Raw genomic sequence first — 16,556 nt, forward strand, 5'->3', positions numbered from 1 at the left:
GCAATGTTTCTCGACAAAAATGTCTTTTGCAATGTGTGAGGCCTCCCAAAAGTTCACAGCCATCTCACTGTCTTGCTGCTTCAGTTACTTTGTGGTTCCTTGCTTGCTTCCTCTATAAAAGCTCACGTGGTTAGGAGGCCACTGTGATCGCTCGCTGCGTGGTGAAACAGGGCTGCCCTTAGGCTTTCTGTGCTGGCTGTGAGCCCTGCAAGCAGGGAATGCCACGCATGTGTGTTCGTCCTGGCCAGGCACAGACAGCACACGTGTTTGCTCTAAGTGGTGGTGGGACAGCGCAGCCCTGCAGCTAGCTCTGGGAGGACCCCACAGCTGTATTTGGTGCACCAGTAGGAAAACAACAGCACAGAAAAATTAAAATAATGGCTTCAGAGCTCTTTGGATTAACTTCCCTGAAAGCTAGGCAGTACCAACTGCAGATGTCTTCACAGTTCTTAAAACAAACTGTTCAGACCTGTTGCTAGACTTGAAACCCTAGACAAATGTCACTGTTAGGAAGAGAGGTCTGTTGTCTCCTTTCCTTTTCCTTTCTTAAGTATTTTGTTTTGGTTTGTTTTGGAAGTGTAAGGAGCTGGTGAATGAGGGGGTCTCTTGGTTTCTGGCAGAGAGTTATAATCAGGGAGGTGAAAGTTTCCTTTCTTTCCTCTCCTGTGCCTGCTCTTTGCTCTGAAAGGAGACAAAAGAAGTTCAGTGTTGTTCTTCCTCTCAGTGAGACAACATCCCTGTGCCTCTCTCAAAGGGTGAGGTTTGAGGGCACCAAGAGCTCTGCTGATGCAGAGCACTGGAGCAGCAGGAGGGTTCTGGTCCCAAGCTGATGAGCATGTTTGTGCACCTGTGTCTACACAGATCCACTCAAGTCCTACCTAGGATCAGACCAGTACCATGGAAATGGAGAAGAGCTGAGCCAGTCATCTTCTGCCAAGGCATAGGCATTTGGGCGTAGGCTGTCCCTAGTGGCTCAGACTAAGGGTGGGTCTGAGATGAGGAGCTGAAATCTCAGCTGATGAATGGGAAGACAGACTGTGGGAAGGAAGAAGGGTCTGTACATCTCTCCCTGTCATGGTGTCGCTGGCTAACACCAATAAAAATGGGATAAAACCACAGTGTGCCAAGCTTTCTCCCTTATACTCACCTGAGAGATGGGGAGGAAACTGTCCCTACTCAGCTCAGTGGGGTAGACCTTTCCTCCGATCAGAAACAAAACCTGCAGGATTTGGGTTACAGTCACTATTTTGCTTTGGGTGCTGTAGGAAAGATGTTTTGTTGCAATTCCTTGCTCTGCGCTAGTTCTGTATTCAAAATGTTGAAGTGCTCTCATGCATGTGTGGCATTTTTGATCTGGTATGTGTGAAGCCAGATGAAGAAACATACAGCTAGTATCTTGGAGTTTATTTGTTGGATAGGTCAAGTTTGAAGCTGTGGGGACTGAAGTTTATGCTTGATTTGATGCACATGACTAAGCCTATTGAATTCAAAGTTCAGCATCTGTGCAAGGCTTCAAGACTGGGGACTTGCTTTGTAAAGGGGATGATGTTTTCCTGTCGCATAGCTATGAATTAGAGAAGATTTTGCTTTTGTTGTCTTTTCTTATTCTAGTCTGAAAAAGAAACAGCTGCCAGAGAAATCTGAGGATGTGACCTGTATCAAGAACCTCTCAAACAATTTATGTTTGTAAGGGAAGTGAGAACTGAAAACCACCTTATCTTCTAGCATAAATATTTGGAAATATCATTAATACATTATAGTAATGGGATAATTATTAAATGCTTTGGTGCTTAATGTCACGTTATGATGGAAAGCACTTGATAACAAATTAAAGCACTTTTATTGTAATTGCTGTGGTTCTAGAGGATACACATGGTTATACAGCATTAATTTTAAAGACTTACATGAATTTTTAAGCTTAGCAGATACAAACCTTTGGAGAATAGCCAGTATTCTTGAATGTGCTGTGTACACTCTAAGGAGTATTTTAACTAAATCTTTTGGACCTTGGTTGGAAGTAATTAAGATTTCTTCTAAACTTCCAATAATTCATACTTTTTTCAGTTACAGCTGCAGATTTGTTTAAAGTAGGCTCAAATACTCTGTAGGTGCACGTGGCAGCATGAAAATGATATCCATGCTCCAGGAAGCCGGTAACATCTGATAGTTAATAATCTACACAAATAACCAAGATTGGTTTAAGTGAAGTTACTACTAGGAGCACAATTGCCAGTGAAGCCAGTAGAAGTTTAGTTTTGATGTCACTTTCAAAGGTAGTGCTCCTTCATGTTATTCCATCTGTCTGTTCATTAACAAGAGCAATTGGTCGCATTGAGTTACAGTATCTTTAGCTAGCTGGCAGAGGTTTAAGGGACATTGTTCTTTGGGGTTGTTTGGTGATCCTCCAGATAAACTGGCTTATAACTGCTGCATTCACAGGTTGTCCCTTAGGACTTCAGGGAACCATCTCCCAGACTTGCCTTCAGTCATGTCACTCCCATACATGATGGCATTTATTGGCTTACTTGGTCCCTAATGTCCACAAGACCTAAAACTGTTGAATTTGGATGCTCTTGATGAGGTGGGAATGGGAAGGACAGCATGTGTTCCTCAGGGCAGCTGCTCACTGTGCCTGTGCTAATGCAAACCTTTAAGCAGTTTGTGGGCTAGCTTTGACCCTCCTGGCTGGGTGACCAGCTGTGGAAGAGGTGGCTACAGCCTCTGCAATGACTAACCTGGTGGTGCTGGCCCATGGGAGGGGGTGCCCCAAAGAGAAATCCTCCTTGGAGAGGTTGGCAGGGACACTGCATGGAGTGGCTGAAGCATCCCAGGGGACGCAACCAACAGGCTAAAGGCTGAGAGTGCTTTGTGAGCCAAAAGGGCAGCAAGCTAAAAGATGCACCTGGCATCCAAGGCAGAGGGAGAAAACTCAGAAAAGAGCCAAGAGAGGGAGAGGAAAGATTTTTTTGGGAACTGTAGTCTAGGTTCAGCTTTGGTATTAAACCAAAGTTTCCTCTTTCCTCGGAGATGTACCATGAGGCAAGGGACTAAAATAGACTTGGCATGTTCCAGGCTCTCTCTAGTGCAATGAGTACATATCACTCTCTTCCCCCCCTTCAGGAACCTTAGTGTTAAAACAAAGCCAAAAATTAATTATATTCCTGTATTCCCTCACAGTCAAAGTTTGTATTTCAGGAACAAACTCTTGGGGTTATAATCAAACAGCAGCATTAATCTTCCCTGCTAGATTTGAGCAGTTGATTGTGCTAAGTAACATTCTGTGGTCTGTTTTAGAGAAAACATGTGGCCCAGTCTTCAGCTGGTGGAACTGCCTTCTCTTACACTAGCTGAACATCTCATGTCTACTTGTTTGCTATTTTTTTTCTAAAAGCAAAACCCCAAGAAAGCGTCAGAGAAATTGTCTCTTTGTTTCTGACAACATGTCCAAATATTGGTTATAAATGCTTTGTCTAGAAGGCTATCAGAAATTATGTTTTGGTAAATAAGTGTTGTAAGATCTGTTACTTCTGCATTTCTGTGAACTTGTTGGAGGCATATATCAGGAAGATTGAGAGAAATGTCTGCAGATGCTTTGATGTTGTTCCTGCATCTCTTGTGCTGGTTAGTACAGGATGAGCAAAAGAGCAGAATCATCAATTTCTGTTCTAGTGCGTAGTGTAGTTGTGCAGCCATGTACTTAAATGGTGTTCAGTTTTCTTTCCTTTAAAGAGTCTTTAATAACGCGAAGGTGCCTTAAGAAAATATATAATTGTGTGCAATTTGCTGCTGAAGAGTACACAGCTTCCCATTTGAACCACTGCTACCTCCTGTAAGCAGGCATGGGGAACATTTCTTTGAATTTGAAAGTGTTCTTTCTCCTGTGTGCACAGTGACAGAATGCATAAAGCTGGTCGTTGGGAAGTGCATGTGCAAAGTGAGAATGTGATGAAGTATGGTTTAAAGTAAATTTATTACGTCTATTCTGTATATGGCCAGGGCTTCCTGTTACAGAAAGTCACTCCAGCTTCCTTAGTAGTTGACTGCACGTTCTCCCCTTGCTTTGCTTTTGTTGTGCCAGCCTGAAGCTGGGCTATTGTTCTTACTGGGATTCTTCAGGGAAATAATTTTTAGATGGTGATCACGTGCGATAATCAAGGAAGGTGAAAAAAGTGCTGAATCAATCTGTTTTTTAGCTTTTATTTCCCTCCTCCAACATCCAATCTTTTCTTTCTTCTAAAGGCAACACAGGGTCAAAATTCTTAGTGCTAAGCTGCAGATCTTAGAGACAGCTTCACCTCATCCTGTATGCAGCCTGCCATACCTGCAGGGTAGGTATGGTCTCTTGGTCCGCTGGTTCTGAAATTTGCTTGCTCATGAAGTTCATAAATGTTTGCAAAAATAAGCATTAGGTGCTTCTAAAGCTGCAGTGACCTCTTGTATGTTGTAGATAGGCAGCATGCCATTTCCCTGAGTGTCCAAACTGTACTTCTAGTACCTTTACTATTTTCATGGGCATCAGGTTATTGCCATGCATTAGACAAGAGCTGCACTTTAACTTGGGAAGTCAGGCTAGTATATGAAGCACAGCCTGTCTGTGGAGAGGCACGTTTTACTCCGGGTTTGTGTTGAGTTCCAGGCAGCAATTTTAACCTTGAGGATGCCAAATGGTGGCCCAGGCATCTACTGATCGGCAACACTTTGCATCTCTGCCCATATGTTGCAAACCACTAAGCAAATCTTAGTGCACTGTTCCCAACACTGGGTCTCATGAAGGAGAAACATGCCATGCTAAGAACATGCCTGTGCTGTGGCACCAGGCCTGGGACATCCTCTTTTTACTGAGACAGTGTCCTCACGGATTGAACCGCCCCATGTAGTGACCCTTTAATATACCTGTAAGGCAGATACTCAGGGGATGCTGGATCCAAAGAAGCTTGTTTGCAAAAAGAGACATTTTGACTTCCAGATGTCATCTTTTCCTGTGTGAAAAATGGGAACAATGAAATTCTTGAACTTTCTTTACCCTTTCCTTTTGTCAGATCTAATCTTAGAACAAGCTGAAGGCCAATGGTGTTTTCCTTTGTCTGAAAATGCAGTTTAGGAGACTACTGAATTAGACCTCTGGGTTGAAGACAGAGCTCTGAGATGGCTGTCTTTGCCGGGTGATGATGTGCACAACTGCAGGCTTCCTTGCTCAAGAGTGCAGATGCCTCCTGCCTGGCCCGAGGCACACGTGCTCCACCAAATGGAGACAACTGTTCCTCTGCTAATGAATGACTGCAGGCAATGTATGTGACATTCTGATGTTGGGGGAAAAACTGTAGCGACTCTAGTCATTTTGGTTGTTGTTGTTGTTGTGTTTTTTTTTTTTTTTACACTGCTTTCTCCACAACTCTGCATTTTCTTTGCTAATTTACCACATCAAGGTGTAAAACTTCTGCCTTGCGATTTTTCAGTTTCGAAGACCGCTAAAAACATTTTGGTCAACAAATGTTGAATTTCCAGTAAAAACTTGGTACCATTCTGAAGTGGCAACCTTTATGGGGAAAAACCACAAACCAGTTTGGCTTGGTCAGATGCTTTCATCTCCTTGGTCCAGCTGAGTAAGTGATTCCTATGTTTCACCTCCCAGTGCCCCAGCCCACTTTATTTACTAACACAATAGTAACAGGATCCAAGATAGAGGAGTTAAAAGCAAAACCTGATTTCTCTCTCTTTCATTCATCCCCTCCCCTTTTTTTGAGGACGTGACCCTTTCACATAAATGCTCCTTGCCTTCCCAGATTCTAATCCCATTGTGGAATGTATGGAGGCAGGAAATAAAGGATACTTAAAAATGAAATAATTGTATTTTCAGTAAATACGAAATTTTCTTATTAGTGTTGTAATGAAAAGACTATCCACCCACTCCCAGGAGAAAAAGGCAAACCAACATTGGATCAAATACTTACAAAAAAAAACAACAGTAAACAGCATGAGCAATTAATGCTTTTGGTATCTGCTGAGACTGTAAAACCTCGTGTCGGCTTCAGAGAGAGTGTCTATACTAGAAATCCATGCCTGGTTCCTTTTGGACTTTGGGACTGCATGTTCTTGCAGTGATGCAGGCTTTCTGCATCAAAGGTGACCAGAGTTGTCAAATGGAGGGAGGATGGCCACTACAAACTGCATCCACGTTTGCTTTAACTGTTTTTGAGATGAAGGTAACAAACATGGGGAAGGGGTGGTTCTGGGGTTGGCTGGGAAGGAGGAGAGGTCATGTACAAAGGGGTGTTGCTTCCTTACAATTTCTGCGGATGTGCAGACATGAAACTCCCTCAGCTGGGATGGAAGAGGGTACAGAAAAGTAGAGGAAAGATGCCAGCAGTGGCTGTGGCATAGCCAATGAAATGCAGCTATTGTCTCATCATTCGTGTCTCCTGAATGGTGGTGGCTGGTGAGCAGTAGGAAGAGGAACAGAGCAGTCGCCCTGAGTTTCTGTGTCTCGAAGGGAATCTGCCTTGCTTTTTAATAGTGATGCTCACCTCCAGGACCCCTCCTTCCTTCTGCCTTCTGTGGAGCTTTGCTATCCTCTGGTTTCATATAAGATGAAAAGGGGCAAGCTTTTGTTGTGGGCATATTGTCAGTCATCTGCAGGCCTCCAGCCTAAGGTTTGTCCCCAGCATTAAGGCTTCTGGGCAATAGAAACCATTCTTGGAGGGAAGAGGGTGAGGGTCACACTTGGAGTGTCTACTGGGATTGTGCTGTGCTTAGAGCAACAAAACTTAGAGCAACAAAACTAAACTGAGGATTTCATGGATATGTGAACAAGTAGGAAAATGCTAGTCCCGTCTATTGTATTGAACTGACAGAGGGAATGCTAGCTTAAAAAAAAAAAAATAAAATCCAGTGTTGAGTACTTACATATCACAAAAAAATCCATGTACAGTAAAGTCAAAGCAGCAAGAATGCAATTTTAATATAAGCTATTGCCAGTATGATATGAAATTATTTTTTTGTTGTTATATTAGGTGCCAAAGAGTCCAAGGTCTCAGCCAGAGAACAGCCTGTTTGGTTTATATTTTTTCCTTTTACAAAATTTGAAAAGAAGATGTTCTTTTGGCATTAGAATAGCAGAAGGAAAAAGGAGAGTAATAAGTGATTTAAGATGTTCTGTAGGCCAGTCCTCAGGATTTCTCACTTACAGGGACCAGTATGTTTACCTTAAATTTCTCATTAATTATAATCATATTAGAGTTACATTCCACATCTTTCAGGAAAAAAAAAAAGTAAGCTATCAAAGGGAAAGTGTGTGTGTGTACAGATATTTGCTGCTATTAGTGTCTGAGCACTTAAACTTACACGCTATGGTTATATTCTCAGAGGCACTGAGAGTCAGATGCAGTTGTTAGCATTGTAAAGACAGATGAAGGGCCCAACAGCCAGGGCTAGCAGTTGTCTAACGTGGAACAAAAACCTGCATTAAAGGAAAAATGAGGTTGCAAGAGCTTTTGGCCCTTTGAATGCAGTGCTAGATTATAACAAAGAGGATGGAGACTGTCAATAAACCCATGGCTCTTTCTCATGAGGCAAGATCTTTCACCAGCCTCTTAACTTAAATCCCCATCTACTCTCTTCCTCCAGCTCTGGCTTGAAAGGAGAAATGGTGCTCTCTCTTTCCCAAGTCCTCTGGAAGTGATTTGGTACGTTAGTGGTCCTGGGATGATGTAGTGGTGGATGGAGGCAGAAGTTTGTTCTGGGATGAGGTGCTGAAGGCTTTGTGCTAGCAAAGCCAGATGACACTGAGAGGACTGATTGCTGAACCTCTGCAGAGAAATGTCCTAGCAGACTTGCATGCATCTTAAATGTGTGCCTGGTAATGAATGTGCTGTAAAGGAGACTTGAACATCTGGTCACTTCATTCTAGTATTTCTTAATTTATAAGGATATGAAAATTTGAACATGATATTCAAGATAAAGTTACCAATCTGATAAGATTGGTTCCCCATGAATGAGCATTGTTCTTGTTGAATACAGGATGGAACTATTACGGTATCAGCTGTGCCTGTAGCTCATTAGCAATGTACATTTCTGAGCTGGAAATCTACTTCACTTAAGACTTTAAACTCGTACAAGTATCCCAAACTCTGTGCTATTGCCTGTCTCAGAAAGCTGCAGAAGTGTGACATATCCACGAAAGACTGATCTCAAAAATATTCTGCACGTGCAGTTTAGGGAGCAGCTGACTTCTTATTTCGAGTCAAAACCTTTGGCAGACCAATTGGTTTGTGTGTTGCACTCCTGGCATGTGGAAGTGCTTCGGGGCGCCCCCCCCCCCCCCGGGATCTGGGAAAGCAGAATCAGAAAAGGGACAGCTGATCTCCAAGGTACTGACCAGCCCTTGCAGCTGTGGTGGGAAAGCCTCTCCAAGTCTTGGCGGAACCTGAAAACAAGTGCGGCTGGTGCAGTAAGGAATGTCTAATTTTAAAGCCATTCCTGCCCCCCACCACTAGAAGAGGATGGCCATGTTAATGAACCTTAGCAGCACTAACTCGTGGTGGTCCTGACAGGAAACATCCACCCCATGTTGCCTTCTTGTCTTTAAAGAGCAGGCCAAATGGTTGGTACTCAGCTTTTGTTTAAACCTCTTCCACTGGCCATCTCCCAGCTGAGTTGCAGGCTGTGGCTTCTGTAGGGCAAAATGGGTGCGGTGAGGCAGCAGCCCAACTGTGACCGAAGGCAGTCAGACCTCACAGCTTATATGAGGCAGATGATTGCTGCTGAAGGAAGCCCTTTAAGGAGAAGGGTCCACAGCACGTGTGTTTGGCTCAGAAACTCTTCTGACAGCTCTGGGCCAGCTTTCTGGCAGCCCCTCCTTCACACCTGTCAGTGCCGCTGAAGGGGGACAGCATGCTGGCATCGCTGGTACAGCAAGGTGACCTCAGGAGTGCTTTGAAGGGAGGGGAAATTAAACACATAGAAGGTTTAAAAGATGTTCTGTGGGAGCCTGAAAAGACAGCAAGCTTCAACCATCTCCTTAAACTTCTTCATTCAGACTTTTTTTTCTGCTTTGTGAAGCGTGGAGAAATAAAGCTACAGGCTACTGTGGAAGTTTGAAGTCCAGATGGGTGCTGTTGTCCAGGGGCTCACAACCTAGCTTTTGGCTGATACATCTGCAATCATTCTCTGCTCCTGCCCCCATAAGTAAAGATCACACAGTGTTGTGATTTTTTTTTTTTTCCATTCCCCCACCTCCCCGGAGACCAAGACATTGTTCATTAATGCTTATGAAAACCGTGAGTGTTCTTGGAGAGAAGTCTTTTTTGGAAAGTGTTGCATGATTTTGTATTTTTTTCTTTAAGTTGCCACTTGGGGCCATACTTGCTGGTGCACTGTGTGGCTGGCCAGGAGTGCCAGCCAGGGAGGAGGAAGCACAGTCTTCCTTCATCTTTGCCCCATGACAAAAGCACAGCAAACTCGAGGAGAGAATTCAGTTAATCAGAATAGCCAATTGGGGAATCAGTAGCTCAGATTTTAAACACTATTTGTAATTTGCTTTAGGGTCTGTAGCCTAATTCTTTCCTTTGAGTTAATTAAAATATGTTTGAATGTGACAGACATTTCCAAATCTCCCTGCAATCCAGGAGGAAGGGTAGTTTTATTATCATCCTCCATCAAGTACAGAGGCTCGGAGTGCAGAAGAATCTCACTACAATGCTGCAAGGTTGTTTACCTTAGCTCCTTCACAAAAGATAATCCAACAAATTACATTAATTATAAACCAATATGTTCTGTTCAATTCCCACATGAGCCAAACCTGGGTATGAGCATCTGCTCTTATTTTCTGAGCTGGGTTTTGAGGACAAGACTCACAACAATGCTCAATCCATAATTAACAGAAAAATTAAAGATGCAACATCCCTTGCATCCTGCTTTTTGAAGCAGCATGTTTAAAAATATACATGCACTGTCCTGGCAGTTTTTTATTCAACATAAAAAAAACAATACTCTATTGTTACCCCTGGTGTGTTTTTGTTTGTTTAAAATATTTACATTTATGTTAGGCTTAAAATAAACATGTAAATACTTTCCATAAGAAAAAAAAAAAATAATTCCCTCTTGTGCCACATTTTTTTCTTTTCAATTGTTTCTCTCCCTCCCCCCAAAGATGACCTCTTTTCATAAAATGTGGTTTATTCTGCATTAAGCATATTGTTTTCTTTATGAAAAAAGGACTGGTTGGGCTTCTTCTTATTTTATTTTTTTTAAGTGGCATATTTTTTCAGTTTCATTTCATAACAGGAAACAAAAGAGAACGTGATTCTTTGACCTGGTTACCAAAGAAATATTTGGCTAATAAAAATCCCATTAGCACGATGCCAAGTTCTGCTAGCTGTTTATGGTAAGCATGCCTATACAATTATACTCCATTTGCATGTTGAAGGAGTGGAGGAAAGAGCGCTTTTGTGGTTTAGGCACTAGACTGGCACTCGAGATAAGAGATCGGTTCCCAGCTGCACAGCAGACTGAGTTTGAGCAGACTGCAAATTTCTGTGGTTTACTTTTGTGAAAGGGATTAATAATGCTGCTTTTCTTCCACCTTCCGTCTTGTTTCTGTAGGAACCGAACCCTCGAGGGCTGCTTGCCCCTGCCGGCAGCGCTGGGCCCGTTGTGGCCACTGCCCTGCATCTAAAGGGGATGGCTGCGTTGCCTTTGCCTCGGGCTGAAGTCGTAGCTAACCGCAGTCTAGATTTATTAATCCGTGTTTGACAGAGCTCATGCAACGTAAATGGAATAAGTGATTATCTGGTTGCTATGATCTGTTCCCAAATCTGTGGAGGAGGAACTGCGTTTCTTGCTAATGAAGGTCTTCGTGCCTCCCACCCGGTGGGTCTGCCCAAATGTGTGGTGGTGCTGGCGTCCCCTGGCTGGCAGCTGCTGGAGGCGGCCTCTTGGGCTGTCCCCCCCTGGCCCGGAGGTGTCCTCCTTGCCTGGGCCCTCACCAGGGACCCTGTGCTGCGGCGGGGCTTGGGTATGGTCGCTGCCCTGCTGCAGTCCCACTGCTCACACCTCATACTGCCATGCCACGCGGAAGCCTCCATAGGCTTGCTGGGTTTCCTGCATTTCATGCAAGCCTTGTTTTAATGAATAAATAATTGACAAGAAAACAATAGAAATTCATTAACTTCAGGAAAAAAAAAATACGTAAAAGCTTAACGTGTTTGGAAATGTTTCTTCTGTGAAGGGAGAGGGAGAGAGGCTGTTTCTTTGAAAGCCAAGACATGCAGCCACTGAAGTTCAGAGATGTCGCCTCTGCTCCCTGAGCGTTTTTGTCCCCCTGGGACTTGCAGCATGGCTTCAGCTGTGAACATGCTGCAGAAAGGAGGATGTGGTGAACCAGAGGCTACTTGGACTCCCTGCTTGGCAGCGCAGTGGGAGCTGGTGGGGCAGTCCAAGGGAAGACTGCAGGAACTGTTCTGCAGTGACTGGGTAGTGCAGAGGGGATTTTTCTTGTGTAGCTGTGCTTGTAGGAAGGGCCCTGAAGCCTGGCTGCAATGTTAGCTCCTGCTAACCCCTCAGATCCTCCAGGCTTGTTATTCTGATGGTCTTGGTCCACATGCCACCCGTACACAAGGCTCACTAAGGCTGCCCTAAGGGTCCTGGCTGTGGGGCTGGTTCTTTGGCTGTGATTCCCTTTAGATGAGATCTCTGTCTTCCTGGGCTGTGAACGGGTATCTATAATGTCCTCAGTGAGAGAAACTTTCAGACAAAGGCATATCTCAACCTTCCTCCAAATGTAAAAAAAATAACAGCTCTCAGTCTCTCTCACATCTCCGATCGTTTCTCCTCCCACTGAAACCATGCTCATTGAGTTCTGGGACAGATGGATGCCAAAACTTCTTCCTTTGCTGGGAGCGTGAAGTTTTCAGCTGCACAGTTTGCAGCACACACTTGAGGGAAAAGCCTTCTGCCTTCAGTGCTGCTCTTGGGGGGGAAAGATGTGTGTTCCCTGCACAGTGAAGGCATGTGCTGTGCAGCAGCCCAGGCTTGGTAAGACTCCGAAAATGACTTCAAAATGGCACAGTGTGAACACTGCATGCCCGATGTGTGATATTAAAACACTTAGAACTGGATCAAATCAAACCCAGTTTTCACCGCAAACGCACAGAGGCTGTTCTTGTTTGAAGACTCTCTTCTTGCCAAATTCCGTCTTTCCACACTGAGACACTTAAAAAAAACAGCACCCAACCCTTGTGTATGTATGTATATATTTATGTAGCTGAATGTTTTTTTGATCACATTTTATACAAAAATATTGCCTTTTGGCAGGGAGTCGGCTAGTAGGTGTTGGATCCAGAATGTATCGTAAAATTACAAGTGACTGCAAATGACATTTACACCCCATAAATCTGGTAAGGAAGTGTTAAGGTCAAAAAATCAAGGCCTTCAAAGCTGGGAAATGGCAGAATTAATAATTGAATCGAGCTCTCTGTGTGTCTGTGCATGTATGTATATTTATAGTCTCGGTTACAGGACTGCAGATTTTTCCCTGGCACCTGTCTGTTCCAGAGTGTAGGTGGTTCCCCAGCCTTCCTGCACCGCGTGTTCGTTTCACTGCCGAAGCCCCACAGTTATCCTGAGGTGGCTGTGCCGGGGGTGGTCAAAGCCTCCCAGCTCCCAAGTCAGGAGCACCCAACGTGGATACTCAAGTACTGTGAAATGGATGCCTAGCCCTTGCGATGGACCGTCTTGGGGACAGGGGGCTGTGGTCTCACCTGGTGCTCTTGCCCATCCCCTAGTCTCAGAAGCTGTTAAATACAGAAATGTGAACCAATGGTAATGGGGGAGCATGGACGCAGCTGGGCAACAGGGTGTGAACGTGTCTAAGTTGTGTTCCTGTGGGACCTGCAGACATTTCTGGAAAGTCTGCAGCTTGGATAAATAAACCTGGCTGCATCTCCTGTGAGTGCATGTGCCCTGAGAGAGAATGCACTAGGTTTTCTCTGAGAAAAGCTGCAAGAATCGCACAGATTTGTGGAAAATAGGGGTGGCACCTACACCTCTGCTCTGATCCCATATCAAGAGCCCTTAGTCTGTCTTTGCTGTTTAAAAACTTCCAGAGAAAGAGGTTTCTTAGCCTCCCATAGAATGCTTGTTCCAGTACAGAACTACCTTTTACATTTTTTCCTTCTTTCTGGTCATAATGAAAGTGACACTTGTGGTGTATCGAGGCAATTTCTTTTTGTGCTATACCTAATTATACCTAATATTGCTGGAGAGCAATTGCTCCATGTCTTTTCATAACCTCTTTTGGAAGAGTGTTATCATGTAATCTGGTGTTTCTAAACAAAAGTTTACAATAAAAGCTGTCACTTGGAGCAAAGACTCAGAAAGCAAAGGCACGTCTGTGTGTTATTTCCTTGGTTCTGCATTGCAGAACCTTTTGGAACCAACCACAGCTTAAATCTTATAAAGCATTTTTATGTTATTGGATTTTGGAGTTATTTTCAGTTTGGGGGATATTAGGTTTCTACATATTATAGTTGGCTTAAGCTTTCTTGTTTGCTTGAGGTTTTTTCCTCTTAGGATAATTTTTTTAAATTGATTTTTTTTCTATTTTAAAGCAATGTGTTCACTGCACTTGGATCCTTATTTTGGAGTCACTTCATTTACTGAAGGACTAAATGGCATTTCTGCACATGTAAGAAGTTTAACAAAGCTGAGTGACGCTTATTGAGTGATCTTGTGTTTGTTTATTTACAAAGCACACCAGGATATTACTCACTAAGGCTCGAGACTGATTTTTTTTTTTTTTTTATCAGAGGTCCCGGCCTGAGCAAAGGACCAAAAGAAGGACAAGTTTAGTAAGAATATCATTAACGACTGCTAAGATAAACTTGTAAAGTAAGTGAAAACTGAGTGAAGTGGAGGAAAACGAAAGGAGGATGGGGGAACCCAAGCCTTCTCACAGAGGCAAGAGGGAAGGTGATGCTAATGTGGCTGGGAGCAGAACGGGCCAAACCTGCGAGCAGCGGTGGTGCCACCACCTCACTCCCTGGTGTTCACCCTGTGCTGTGGGAATTCAGTCCACCTGCAGAGGCCCAAGTTAGAAGACAATTTGTCTGGGCATGTTTCTAAGCATGAGCAAATACGGGAGCAATGTTTCTGGTTTCTGTGAGCTTTGAGATGATGCTTTCCTCACGTGCTGGCAGTAACTTCCTTGCGGTGCAGGGCTGGTGGCCCTGGGCGTTGTAGTGCGCCCCTCGCAGCAGCAGCTTCCCCAGGCTTTTTCAGGGAGCGCACCGGCCCCCAGCCTGTCAGCTCCATCCTCAGAGCCTGCACCAAGCCATAAGCTGAGACCAGATTTATTAATCTGAATGGAATGGATGTGTAGATGCAAAACTGGCTGGCTGTGAAGCAGAGCTGCTTCTGATCATTGTCCAAGAGCATGCAGCTACCTCTCCGTGGTGGCTGCACTGCTGCACGATCTGCAGCTTGTGGGAATGGCCATGTGGGTGTTACCACCCATGGATGTCAGAGCAGTTTGGAGTTTGTTCTGGGTTACCTCTCATGGTTTAGGATGGTCTCACATGTGATGCATGCCACGTTCCCTTCAGGTGCCCACACCAAACAGCTCAGCAGATGGAAAAGGTTCTGACTTGGGTGAAGGCATTTGTTGTACCTAAGTCAGGCATCTAAGCGAAGTGCTTCAGCTCAGGTACAGACACAGCAGAGAGCTTCCTTTTTGCTACCAGCTTCTCTTGGAGGAGCTGGGCTGCCTGGGTGTGATGTCCACGCAGGGAGGCTGGCAGCTGTGGTACTGATGGCAGTGCCAGCAGGGAAGTGGCACGAGTATTCCCCCGAGCTCAAAACTGCCCACCTAGATCCTCGTGGACCTAAGCCTAAGATCCTCCATGGGGTATCTTTTTGTTGTTGACAGGCACTTCTGGAGACCAGTCTTTGCTTTAGTCACACTTGGGCTTTTTATCACTGTGAACTATACTGTGTCCCTTTTATTGCATTTAGAAAAATTAGCCTGTTATAAAACAGCTGGCTGCTTTGAGGGCGTGCAAGTATGTGTCTGACAGTGCATGCTTTTACTTTTTAATGAACTATTTCCCCTGGCTTCATCTTACTTCCACAGTCTATTTTTGTTGTTATAATGACACTGGTCAGTGAAGCTCAGAGGAAATCAGTCATCAAGATGCATGGTGCTGAAGCAGTATTTCTGCTGTGGTGGGGATTGCATTAATGCCTTCGGAGATTTCTTGCTGTTGTCACTGCTGCATCCACACCATAATGCAGAACTACCTAAATTGAACCAAGAGGCAAAATTCGGAGCTATGTAACTAAGTTACCGAAGAAAAATTTCCTGGGACATTAATTTTAACTCATGTTAGAACAGTCAAAGTGACCCCTAATACGTTCTGGGGGGATGCCTGGCATCTGTTATCTTACTTGAGTGCAGAGGATTTTCTTCTTCCATTTCCTCAGTAGCAAAACTGTCCTGGAGTCTTTTGAAAAAGTCGAAACTGCAATGATGAGGCTTTAGAAATTAAGGTTCTTTAGTTAGTTACAGGTAGATCAGAGTCGATAAGAGATCCTCCCATATTAGCTATCTAATCTCTTTTTTGGGCATCTATTTCAAAACTTCTGTCTCTCCCTGTCCTTCTCCTGTAGCTTCCCCTTTTCTACCATGTTCTTCACTGTGCTTCTCCCAGCATATTGCTGTTCAGGTGTATGTAAACCTGGCCTATGAACTGTAGCTCTGCAATAGATAGGCAGGGGAAAGATAACTTCTAGTTATCTTTCTGCAAGTTCCCACAGCTCCTTTATCCCTGTGATGTTTCCAGGATATTCTTCTTGCTTCCCCTGCCCTCACATGCTTCATCTCTTATCCCAGCTTGCTTCCTTCACATCTTTGCAGAGACCTGAATGCAAGCTCAGCCTTTTTTGAGGGAGGAAATATGAACAAGCCCAGAGCATTTCACTGACTCTCTTGCTCAGCAGCCCTAGTGGCCTTTGGCTCCTGCCAGTTTTTGTAGTATTTCTGCATGTGTGGATAGTTCAGTGTTCATGCCTCTGTATGCAGCCCCCAAATGTAGTAAATCTAATTCTTCTTGAGCTTTCCCTTCAGAGGTTCTATCTCAGTGATGTAGGGCCTGGAAGGACATGAGCAAAGCCCACTCTTCTTGTTCTCCAGAATGACCTTCTCTGCTGCTTATTCACCATTGTTGAGTTGTTTTGTGTGTTGATTGATTCACACAGTGGGTATGTTCTGGCAGCAGGGTAATAAAGGAGTAGATACATGGCCTGAACGCGTATCAGGATGGACACCATGAGTACAATTAGTCTTTAAGAACTCAAGAAATAAAAATGGTATTTGAAAATGCTTCTTTCATTGAGATAACTGGCTCCTTTCAAGAAATAACAGCAAGAACCAGTGATATTTGAGACTGCAGGTAGGCAGTGCTACTCCCTTTTTCCCCTCATTTTTTTCAGTTGATCATATTTTTACCTGAAACCAAATTCATCAGCTTCAGATGTCTTGTTAACATAAAATTAAGACAACAACA

At 44.1% G+C, this 16,556-nt stretch overlaps 1 long non-coding RNA gene across 1 annotated transcript in view; it reads left to right on the forward strand.

Annotated features, from left to right (window-relative positions):
- LOC118170300 overlaps positions 1-13,373 on the forward strand; it is a 19,537-nt gene extending 6,164 nt beyond the window's left edge. The window contains exons 2-3 of the long non-coding RNA XR_004752633.1: positions 12,310-12,392; positions 12,502-13,373. This is a non-coding gene — a long non-coding RNA (uncharacterized LOC118170300). The remainder of the gene's footprint in view (positions 1-12,309; positions 12,393-12,501) is intronic.
- Positions 13,374-16,556: the final 3,183 nt, after the last annotated feature.

This window comes from Oxyura jamaicensis, chromosome 7, assembly GCF_011077185.1.
Source record: "Oxyura jamaicensis isolate SHBP4307 breed ruddy duck chromosome 7, BPBGC_Ojam_1.0, whole genome shotgun sequence".
Lineage (NCBI taxonomy): Eukaryota > Metazoa > Chordata > Aves > Anseriformes > Anatidae > Oxyura > Oxyura jamaicensis.